The 11,309-nt window shown below is 40.3% G+C and overlaps 2 non-coding genes across 2 annotated transcripts; both read right to left on the bottom strand.

The window, feature by feature from the left end:
• Positions 1–9,184: 9,184 nt before the first annotated feature.
• TRNAW-CCA (transfer RNA tryptophan (anticodon CCA)) lies at positions 9,185–9,256 on the bottom strand. The gene has a single exon. It is a non-coding gene; the product is annotated as a tRNA-Trp (tRNA).
• Positions 9,257–9,876: 620 nt separating this feature from the next.
• TRNAD-GUC (transfer RNA aspartic acid (anticodon GUC)) lies at positions 9,877–9,948 on the bottom strand. The gene has a single exon. It is a non-coding gene; the product is annotated as a tRNA-Asp (tRNA).
• Between the last annotated feature and the right edge of the window lie 1,361 nt (positions 9,949–11,309).

Below are 11,309 nucleotides of genomic sequence, written 5' to 3'. Positions count from 1 at the left end.
GAGGAAGCGCGGCGGTGATTGGCGGGACGCCTCGCGCGGGTTCCATTAGCCGCGGCGCCCTGCGAGAGGTGGTGGAAACGCAATTTAAAAGCCGCTCGGGCGGGAGCCCTTGAGTGTGGCCCGTTTCTCTTTCCTTTTTCCCTACCTTTAGACGGCGGTAAGGGACAAGTCGCACTCCTTTTTGTACGCCGTTTCCTCTCCCCCTGCTGGAGAAGATGTTTTTCTCTCCGGGGTCAGTCGCCGCTAACGGGCCGAATTTCAGGGCAGCTGCGAGGACCTGGGGGCTGGGCCTGTTTCAATCCCGGGAAGAAGAGCCTCAGCCTTTTCTCCCCAAACGCTAGCCCTGAAGGGAAAGAAAAGAAGCGAGGCGTGCCCGTGGACGCTCATCTTCCTCGATTTGATTTACTAGGGGGGAGAGCGGGAGTTCAATCCCTGTCTGCTTGCGAACGCTTCTTTTGTTCCTGAAATTTAGGAAAAACCAGACCTCGACTACAGGGCACTTTAACCTGCCGTTGAATTTGTGACGAAATTGTCTTGCCAAATACTGCACTTGCCTCTTAACCTAAAGAAGGTTGGGGCATTCCTAAAGAATTTCATTTAGCTTTTTGGGCTCAACTGCATTTTTGTTGAGAGCCGTCTATGGGTTGGATCCCTCCACCCGTGAGTATCTTAAACCATAACTTAAACCTAAATGCTTCATAATGCAGCGAAATGAAATGATTTAGAAATGCCTTAATAGGCAATTTAAGATTACTGAGATAGGTGCATTCTAGATTTTAATCTTAGGGGAAGCCTAGTGATTTTATAATTAGGCCAGAAACACTAATCAGAGCCATATTAAGGATCCAAGTTAAAACCTGGTGTAGTCTCAGAAATTTGTTAAGATAAAAATGTCTTCTTGAAAACAAATACCATTGATAACAAATACATGTCTACCTTACCAATTTATATGTTTCAAGAAAAGAAAGATGATCTCAGAATTAGGTTGTCTTAATCATTTCCCAAATTCTGACCTCCAGACTATGCTTTATAAGCTCCTCTCAAAAGAAAATTTATCTGATTTCTGCATGGTTAAGTTCTTGTAAATTTAAAGAACCTTCACCAAAAATGTTTCCTATGAATCAAGCCATTTTATTTTGTTGAAATAGAGACATTTCTAACCTAGAGACAATTTTACTAATTATTTTCTAAAAATTTTTTAAATTTACATGTATTTGAGCAATATTAAGATCAGGAATGCAAATTCAAAATTGTGTTTTAATTATCAAGTTGTTTCGAAGATTTTTAGATCGCAGTGTAAAAGTTACCTCAACCCCTACCACCAGCTTCGCTGAGTACAGAAACAAGTGTTTTATCTTAAGAGGGTGAACTGAGCTGACAGGCAAATGACCATGATTTTGCAGTCACTGGTAACCCCACAAACGTACTCCGTGAGTGTGGGATGAGACTACAGTCTGTGGTGTGCCCTCCCACAGTTCAGTTACTTCTTTCCCTAGAGTCTTAACTTTAAAATGTGCGGAGCAAAAGTCCTGAGCATAATCTCTGCAAGGCCACAATTAATCGGTTTATTCTACCCTACTTAAATTAGCAAATTATCCTGTTAAGTGTTTACCTTACTAGTTGAAGGGTTTGGCTCTTGGCCTGACTGTACTTACAGATTTTAAAAGGTAGGTTTTGTTTTGAAAGGGTCAGAGTTACCAGGGCTAGATTTGATCTGAGGAGAGTAGATCATAGAAGGATCTCCAGGCTCTGGTAGCTAGTGGATCCTGACGTGCTTTCTCAGAGGAGGCGGCATCACTGACTGACACGTGAAAATAAAAACCTACCTAAACTGTATGCAAATACAATGATGGAATCAGAGAGCCATATGGAAAAGCTATCAGGATACTATGCTTTTTTACCGTAGGGCCTTTGTACTAGAAAATGTCCAGGCAGTTTAATCCTCCCTTTTACCACAAGCCAAAAAAGAAAGTCACCTGTTGAATCTGAAAGCTGTCTTAACTTAATTTTTTGATTACTATACAATATTATTAATTTCAAGTGTACAACATAGTGATTCTATATTTTTATACATTATGAAATGATCACTGTACAAAGTTGGTAAAATATTTTTTACTATTAACTTATGTGCACATTACATCCCCCATGATTTATCTTATAGTTGGGAGTTTGTACCTCTTAATTGCCTTCCCCTCTGGCAACCACCAGTTCTCTGTATCTGAGAGTCTGTTTCTGTTTTGTTTACTCCTGTGTTTTGTTTTTCAGATTCCACATAAAAGTGAAATACATGGTATTTGTTTTTGTCTAACATTTTACTTAGCATAATACCTCCCAGGTCCATCCATGTTGCTATTAATGGCAAGATTTCATTCTTTTTTATGGCTAAGTATTCCTGTGAGAGAGTGTGTGTGTGTGTGTGTGTGTGAATGTGTGTCTGTATCAATGTATATCACATTTTCTTTTATCCATTCATCTCTGGATGGACACTTGGTTTGCTTACATATCTTCAGTGTTGTGAATGATGCTGCAATAAACATAGGGGTGCTTTTTTTCCTCATTGTTTTCAGGTAGTGGAATTGCTAGATCATATGGTAGCTCTATTTTTAATTTTTTGTGGAACCTGCATACTGTTTCTGTGGTGGCTGCATCTATTTACATTCCTATCAACAGTGCACGAGGATTCCCTTTAATCACGTCCTCACCAATACTTTTCTTTTTGATAATAGCCATTTTGATAGGTGTGAGGTGTTTTCTCACTGTGGTTTTGATTTGTATTTCTCTTAACGATTAGTGACGTGTCTGTGCTCAGTTGCAACCGACTCTTTTGTTACCCCATGGACTGTACCCACCAGGCTCCTCTGTCCATGGAATTTTCCAGGTAAGAATACTGGAGTGGGTTCCCATTTCCTAGTCCAGGGTATTTTCCCAACTCAGGGACCGAACCTGCATCTCTTTCGGCTCCTGCATTGGCAGGAGAATGCTTTACCACCGAGCCACCTGAGAAGCCCCAGTGATTAGTGACACTGAACACTTTTTCATGTGTATGTTGGCCATCTGTATGTCTTCTGAAAGTTCTTTTTTTAAAAAAAATTATCTATTTTAATTGGAGGCTAATTACTTTACAATAGTGTAGTGGTTTTTGCCAAACATTGACATGAATCAGTCACAGGTGCACATGTGTTGTTCATCCAGAACCCCCCTTCCACCTCCCTCCACCCCATCCCCCAGGGTCATCCCAGCATACCAGCCCTCAGCACCCTGTCTCATGCATCAAACCTGAAAGTTCTTTTAAATAGACAATACTTTACCCTATGTTGTGTTAGTCACTGACTGCTTGCAACTCCGTGGACTGTGGACCACCAGGCTCCTCTGGCCATGAAATTCTCCAGGCAAGAATACTGGAGTGGGTTGCCGTTTCCTTCTCCATCTATACCCTATAGGCCAACATTAAAGATATAATTCAGAAAGAACTGCATTCTAGGTGCCTGAAATCAGTGTTCTCTGAGCGAAACATAATTTTCATTCCCTTTCATTAATTATCTCTCCTTTTCTTATCACTGGGTACTATCAACAGGAGGTTATTTGCAGATTCTACATTTCTCCAGAAATGTGGTTGATGTCATAAGGTGTCAGACTACCTTTCTACATCATCCCCAAAGCCGTGAGTTATCAAATTCAGACTTGGAATTAGCCTAGATGCATCCAGGTATATCCCCAGCACTACCGTTTTTAGTGACTAAGGTAATTTTGCTTTTTTAATTCTTCTGTAGAGCTCTGAAGTAAGGTGCTATCAATAGGTTATTTATTTGTTTTTCTCATACTCTGTGTACCTTAAGGCCAAGACGTTGGGCTACAGAGTTTGGCCCCTTTGTTCCTAATGACTTGTTACAAACTATTTCTCCTCTTTCCTCCTTCAAAAACATTTGAAGTTCATATCATCTGGCCAAATACCCCTTTATCATCTTTACAGCTAAAATTTATGAACCCCTTGGGCACTCTCCCTCAGAAATTAGACCATTGCTCCTTGCTCTAGGTTTTGCGTGCATTCTGTGTGGATTCAGCATGACCCACGTAACACCAACACTGAGCCTCTTAGGTCTTTGACCTCTTCATCTCCAATTACTTGTTCCTCTACTCCATCTCATCCATCCACTCCAATGATACGACTCTGAACCCTGTCATCAATAACTCAATAAATCTCAATTTCAAGTATCCCAGTGGTCAACGAGTAGCCTCTTTTACTCAGCTCATTTGTCATATTCTCGCTGACCTCCGATTCATTAACCCCAGTACTTAAAAAAAAAAAAGTCTATTTTTCCTGCTTCTGCAATCATGTAATCATTCCAGCTCAACTGATTGAGATTCCCTGATCAATCCTTAACAATCACTCTGGCAAACATTTTCAATTCTCTCACTCCAGTGTCTCTTTCTTGCTTGGAGGAACTTGGAGCCTTGCTTGGACTGAACCTTGTTGGAACAAGCTTTCTCATAACTTGCACCCAAGATGGCTGGAAAAAAAAATCATACACCAGCTGGTTTTAATTCATGACCTCAGACCTCACAGGAGCACTTGACACTCTCTGGATTAACCATTCATACTTTCACCTCTCTCAAATTATTCACATCCCTTCCTCCAACTTGTCCCGATTTTCAGCTAGCTGGTGATCTTGTCTCATAATTGAGACCATAAAAACCATCTGTGGGGAATGCTTCAGCTTTAGATAGTCAAAGTCTGCACACATTTTCTTTTGCATCTTTCTTGTTTAAATTGAAGTGGTGTCCTATCAGAGTGAATTCTATCAGTTGTACTGTGGGTCTCGGCCTTCTCTCCTCAAGGACTTGATGCTTTCAGTCATCTGTGAAATTTCTGAATTTAAAAAAGAGACTCGATTTTTTATATTGTGTTACATTCATCCAATGTAAAAAAATTTTTAATTATCTTTTATGTCAAAACAGGTAGTAGGTTTAAAAAAATGTTTTTTTTTTTTTTTTTAATGTTACAGCTCTGATACCCAAAGCTTTGGGAAACAATGGAAAGATATTTCTATGTGAAGCCACAGACTTAATGCAATTACTTTGTCAGAAAACTCTTACAATTTTTTGTTTTTCTAAAACAATTGGAAACACTTCATCTCCCTTTCTGGAGTTCTTAATGTTATTAACATACAGGTGACTTTTTTATGTTTCATTACCCTGTTTTGTATAGGACTTGGTTGTGAATTTAAGGATGTCACCTGAAACAGCAGATGATGAAATACTACATGACATTTATCTAGGAATATGAGAAAATGTTTATAACACAGCTGTAAATAAAATACGAAAAGAAAAAGAGACCCATATTAGAGTAAGATCTCAGTTTTATGAAGAACAGATGTGTATGGATATGTGTATATTTAAATGAACTAAATGAGTATAGACCAGAATGTTCATAGTCGTTTCTTCTAGGATGGGAACAGATGATTTTTCTTATGTTTTTCTCTATTTCTACAGTGAACACATATAATTTCATAATAACTACTTTTGTATTTTGTAATCGTAACTACTTATGATTTATAAGCATAGCTACTTTGAATTAGTATGAGAAATTGGGAAATCACTTGTCTTATCAATTCACAACCTGTTTTTTAGTTTTCATTTCCAAAGGCTCCATTTTATCAGTTCCTCCAAGTACATCAGTCCTAAGTAACTGATTAAAAATAATTCAAAAGTGAAAGCTATCTTATTAAATGGGTGAAACATGCTCAGAGCATTCTGTACTGGGGATAAATCCATTTGTAAGAACACATGATAGACTGGAAAGTTGTTAATGAAATAGAACAAAAATCACAGAGCCATTGTGTCAGAATTTGAGAATTCAAATATCAATTTGTGTATTCCAGATCCTTTTTCCTTATATCATTCCTATATAATGATTGTAGAAGTTTAAACGACATGCTGGATTTTGGGTTATTTCACAGTGACATCAAGTTAGTAAAATGGGCCATTGTGAAAGAGTACAAATGTTCAGCCTTGGGAAAGAAGCTAAAACATGTAAAGTGACTATTTTAGAGTTATAGAACTATTCCTAATGCTGCTAAGTTGCTTCAGTCGTGTTCGACTCTTTGCAACCCCGCCCTATAGATGGCAGCCCACCAGGCTCCCCCGTCCCTGGGATTCTCCAGGCAAAAACACTGGAGTGGGTTGCCATTTCCTTCTCCAATTAGTTACTTTTTGTGACCCCGTGGACTGTAGCCCACCAGGCTTCTCTGTCCATGGGATTCTTCAGGCAAGAATATTGGAGTGGGTTGCTATTTCCTTCTCCAGGGGATCTCCCCAACCCAGGGATCGAACCCAGGTCTCCTGCATTGCAGGCAGACGCTGATACAAATATTAATGAAGGGGTTGCGAAAGAGTCAGACATGACTTAGCAACTAAACAACGATATATATTAATGAACTTTACAACATCGAAGGCACTTTTACGTATTTTACTTTTATTTTTTAAAATATTTTTTTGTTTCTGACTATGCTGGTTTTTGTTGTTGCTTGGGCTACTCTCTAGTTGGAGTGCACAGGCTTTTCATTGTGGTGGCTTTGTTGCAGAGCATGGGTTCTAGGGTGTGTGGGCATCAGCATCTGTGGCACGTGGGCTCAGTAGTTGCGGTTTCCTGGCTCTAGGGCAAAAAGGCTCAGTAGTTGTGGCCACAGGCCTAGTTGCTCCTCGGCAGGTAGGATATTCCTGGATGAGGGATCAAACTTACATCTCCTGCATTGATGGGCAGGTTCTTTACCACTGAGCCACCAAGGAAGCCCTGTGTATTTTATCTTATGTGACTCTCTTTACTCTGTGAGGTAAGTGGGGCCTCCAGTCCAGCCTTGCTCTTTAGGCCTGTGATTCTCACATTTTAGCTTGCATCAGAATCACCTGGAAGGCCTGGTTAAAACTCAGGTTGGTAGGCCCACCCACAGAGTTTTCTGAGTCTGTGAGTCTGCAGTGGGGCCTGAAATTTTACATTTTTAACTTGTTTCCAGGATGCTGGTCCAGCAACAGCAGTTTTAGGCTATTTTTCACGTTCTTTGTAAAGCCATAGCTGACCTTGTCACATTCTAAAATAATAGCTCTGCATTGCTTGCAGAATAAAATCTAAATTAGTTAGAATGGCACAAAAGGTCCTGGGTGATCTGACTCCTGTTTACCTTTATAGCTTTACTTCTTTCTTCCTCTCCAGCAATAATGAATAACTGTTAATAGTAGTTCTCCAAAGAAGTTGTATTAGTTTTCTGGGACTGCCAAATAAAATGATTTACAACGTAATACAAACTGCTCTGTCTGCCTCACAAGAGTATAATTTTGTACAAATGAGATACCATCCTTAGTCCCAGCTAAGATTAAGTGTCTTGTTATGCTGCATATGCAAAGTTGCCAGGGGAAAAAAATGACCATTACTTCCATTATGGGCTGACTTGTGTTCCCTGATTTCATTCATATATTGAAGCCCTAATCCCTTGGTACTTCAAAATGTGGCTGTATTTCCGAGGTAAGGCCTTTTAAGAGGTGATTCAGTTAAATGAAGCCATGAATGGGCCCTAATTCGATCTGATTGGTGTCCTGAAAGAGGAAACTTGGACACATACAGAGATACTAGGGATGTATGTGTATGCAGGAAAGACCATGTGAAGACATAGCAAGAAAGTTGTCATCTATGAGCAAAGGACAGGCTTCAGAAGAAACCAGCTGTGCTGTCACTTTGATCTTGGACTTCTAGCCTTCAGAACTGTCAGAAAATAAATTTCTGTTGTTTAAAAGCTACCCAGTCTGCAGTATTTTGTTGTGGCAGCCCCAGGAAGCTAATACATATAAACCACAACTTTTACAGTTGGAAGACGTCAGATCCCAGGGATATTAAGTGACAGTGCTTGACTCTTAGAAGGCATTCACATATGTCCACTGGATGGAATGCCTTAAAGTCACACAGAAGCGTTCATTATTTTTCAAGGTCTTCCTCTATGAAGACTTTCTGAACTACCTAATGGCCATATTTTAGCACCCTCACACCACTCTGTTCATGCCACTCACGCCAATATATTATGGTGTTTGGGTATTTAAGGTATCTTTTTTTCTGCTGCTCAAAAAAACACTTTTACTGGGTGTAATCTTTTCCTCAGTGTTTACTGCAGTATCAGTGGTCCATAAACATCTGTTGAAATGTATGATCTAATCTCAATCCAACCAAAAAAGAAAGCAAAGAACCACACAAAAACATGATGTCCAATGTTAGAATAGGCTGAAATGTAAGAAATTAGTATTTGCCATATTCAAAATACTGAGCAAGAAAACTCAGGGACTTGCATAGAATATACCCAATAAAAAAACTCCAAATCTAATAATGTCTCATAGTCTTGCCATTCGTTTTTTGTACAACAAATATTTGACACATGCCTCTAAGGCACTATTCAGTACTAAGAGTCCTGGAACTTACAAAGGTGAATGAGTAAGCTTTGCTTCCTGCTATGAGACTAATAGTTGAAAGTGGTACCTAATTTATTACTACTTGCATTAGTTGGTGAAAAGATAAAAGATGCATTGGTATCACTTAGGGCCAACGGCTTCTAGGCAGTTTTTTCAATAGTTTGTTTCAACCTTTAATAGAAGATAGTGAAGACTGGGATCAGGAGTCACTCACCAGGTTCAGGGTCTTGGGTTAGTCACTATTCCGTGTGCCACAGTTTCACCTGTGAGAGTGTACAGCATGCACATGTTGATGTAAACTATTGCACAGTGTTAGAAATTGCACCTCGTTGGACTTGCTTTCCAAAGGCAAACAGGTCAAAATTGTTTTTGGAAAAACAGCTTGTACGGTTTATGTATTGTACGTACCCTGTTACGGACCACCATCAGCTAATATGCTCACTAATGCACAACAGTAACAGCCACATCACTATGCATTATGAATGTTCAATGATAGAGAATTCACAAGGCTCAACAGTGGAAAAAAAAAAGACCAAAACCACCACCTTTAAGGTGATCCTTGTCTTTTGGCAGACTAAGGTGATCTTTGTCTTTTTGCAGACTAAGGATTACTGGGATAACATTTGAACAAAGATTTAATCCTGCAATGAAAGGCATTTCCAGAAAATGGCGGGAACACGTCTAGCTTGAATACATCTAGTTCATAGAAACCAGAAGGCCTAAAAGTAAAAGGCCATGACCCCGACGTGATTCGAACACGCAGCCTTCTGATCTGGAGTCAGACGCGCTACCGTTGCGCCACGAGGTCCTGCTGGGCTGTAGCTCGCGCAGTTTCTTAGGACCACGGCAAAATGGCGTCTCTTCCGGGAGAGCCTCGCCTTTCCTTCCATTCTTTCCTTACTTCTCCATCGGAGACTGATTCCTTTAGCTGCAAGATTTTCCTCATAGCTAGCCCTCTACCTAGGCTAGGATGGGGTTAACAGACACGGGATAATGGAGTTTCTCGTTTAGTCGAGTCTCCGAGGTAAAAGGACACCGGTCCTTCCCCTTCTTCTCTAAGCGGTTTCCGTTCCAATCCGCCCGGTTAGGGGCGGAGCCTCGGCTCTCTCTACCCTCTCCTGGTTCCGTAGGCCGAGTTCGTGACCTCCATTTGGAATTTGGCGGGGCGCTACTGCGCAGGCGTTTGCCAGCCCGCTTGTTGCTGGAAGCAAGCAGCGGGAGTTCTCCAAATATTTACTTCTTAATCCTTCTGAAAACAGTATAAAGCGTTTACCTTCAGTGTTGGCTTTTACTTCACGGTGAGCTTAAAAGTTATCATTTTGAAAAGACGCACTTACAGAAAATAAGAGCATGTTGTATTTGTTAGCTGTGTCGGGCAGTTGAAATACGGGAAGTATTTGTGGTGGTTAGCAAAAATGAGCTATTGATCTCCCCGTCGGGGAATTGAACCCCGGTCTCCCGCGTGACAGGCGGGGATACTAACCACTATACTAACGAGGAGCCGCTTTCTAGGTGCCTCACAAGTGTTCCTTTAAAGTAATGTTTCTCTCTCTTCTGCCAACCACCTGCAAATGTGAACACCCCCAATAGTCGGTCTATCGCTGCTCACATCTGTTCTGGGCGCCTTGGACTCTTTTCTCAGTGAAAAGAGTAAATGATTTAGAATAAATGAAACAAAATGAGCCTCAAGTTTTAGTGATGGTGAATTGTTGAACATAGTTTGCCGGAATTTTTCATGCTTTCCAGGTGATTTAGGTTTCTGGTGGGAGGTTTTTGTTTTGATAATTTAGGTTTTTAGTCACCAAGAATACGTGAGTTGAACCAGAGGGGGTTTTTTTTTTTTTTAATTTTAACTTTATTGGCATATAGTTGATTTATAATGTTTTAGGAAGCAGAGCTTTACTTCCACAAATTTATATTTTCTTTCTTTAGTCGACGTTCAAGAATATCATATGGTTGCCAGATGTCCTGGGCAGTCAGAGTTGCTCTATGGTCCAGTGCCTCTTCAAACAGTTTGTGAGCTTTTGAGACACAAAAGGACTCACGTAGGCCAAAGGAAATTGTATTCGCTGATTTTTCTTGTATTTAGGTCTTTTTCCTGAGGCATCTACAGTTTAATCGGAAATGACAAATACTTACATGGTTAAATAATAATACACTTAAATAATTCAAAACCAAGGATGTGCCATTGATTAAACAGAGTTAGGAAAGTACACTAACGTTAATTTGTATTATCCTGAGCCTTTTCTTAAACAGGACCAACCCCGTTCTCAGGAGAATCAAGAGGGCTTCACCTACAAACTTCTGATGGTAACTCTAAATAAGCGAATATATAGCTACAAACCTACATGATTAAAAGTTTTTATTATAGAACTTAAATTTATGTCTCTTAAGACACAGTCCTTGTACTGTGAATTAGTGTATTTTTATAGAGCACAAGTTGCGTGGTGTTTTCCATCTGATGAAAGTGATTTTGGATTTAAACACATTAAAAAAATGATAATTTCTGAAACCTGTTTTGGCGCTTTTTTCTTTCTTTGACTCTTAAATACACCCAGAGCTTCAATAAAACTCAGTGTCCCTGGGCCTCCTCCTACTTCTGACCCTCCAATAACTCTTGCGAAGTCCAAAGGGCCCTGTGATAACTATGATGATGTCCTTTTCTGGTTAAGATTGAAGGGACTTGCCTCAGATCTCTCAGTTGGAGGGCTGCGGGGCAATGGGAAACCAGGTCTCCAGAACTGTTTGCACCGGGAGCCTGGAGGGCTGCTGTCTATGGGGTCGCAGAGAGTCTGACACTACTGAAGCAACTTAGCAGCAGCAGCAGCCACACTGTGGAAGAAGACCCTTAATCTTTGTCC

Source organism: Budorcas taxicolor, chromosome 5 (assembly GCF_023091745.1).
Source record: "Budorcas taxicolor isolate Tak-1 chromosome 5, Takin1.1, whole genome shotgun sequence".
Classification (NCBI taxonomy): domain Eukaryota; kingdom Metazoa; phylum Chordata; class Mammalia; order Artiodactyla; family Bovidae; genus Budorcas; species Budorcas taxicolor.
This window is presented reverse-complemented; position numbering and strand designations above follow the sequence as displayed.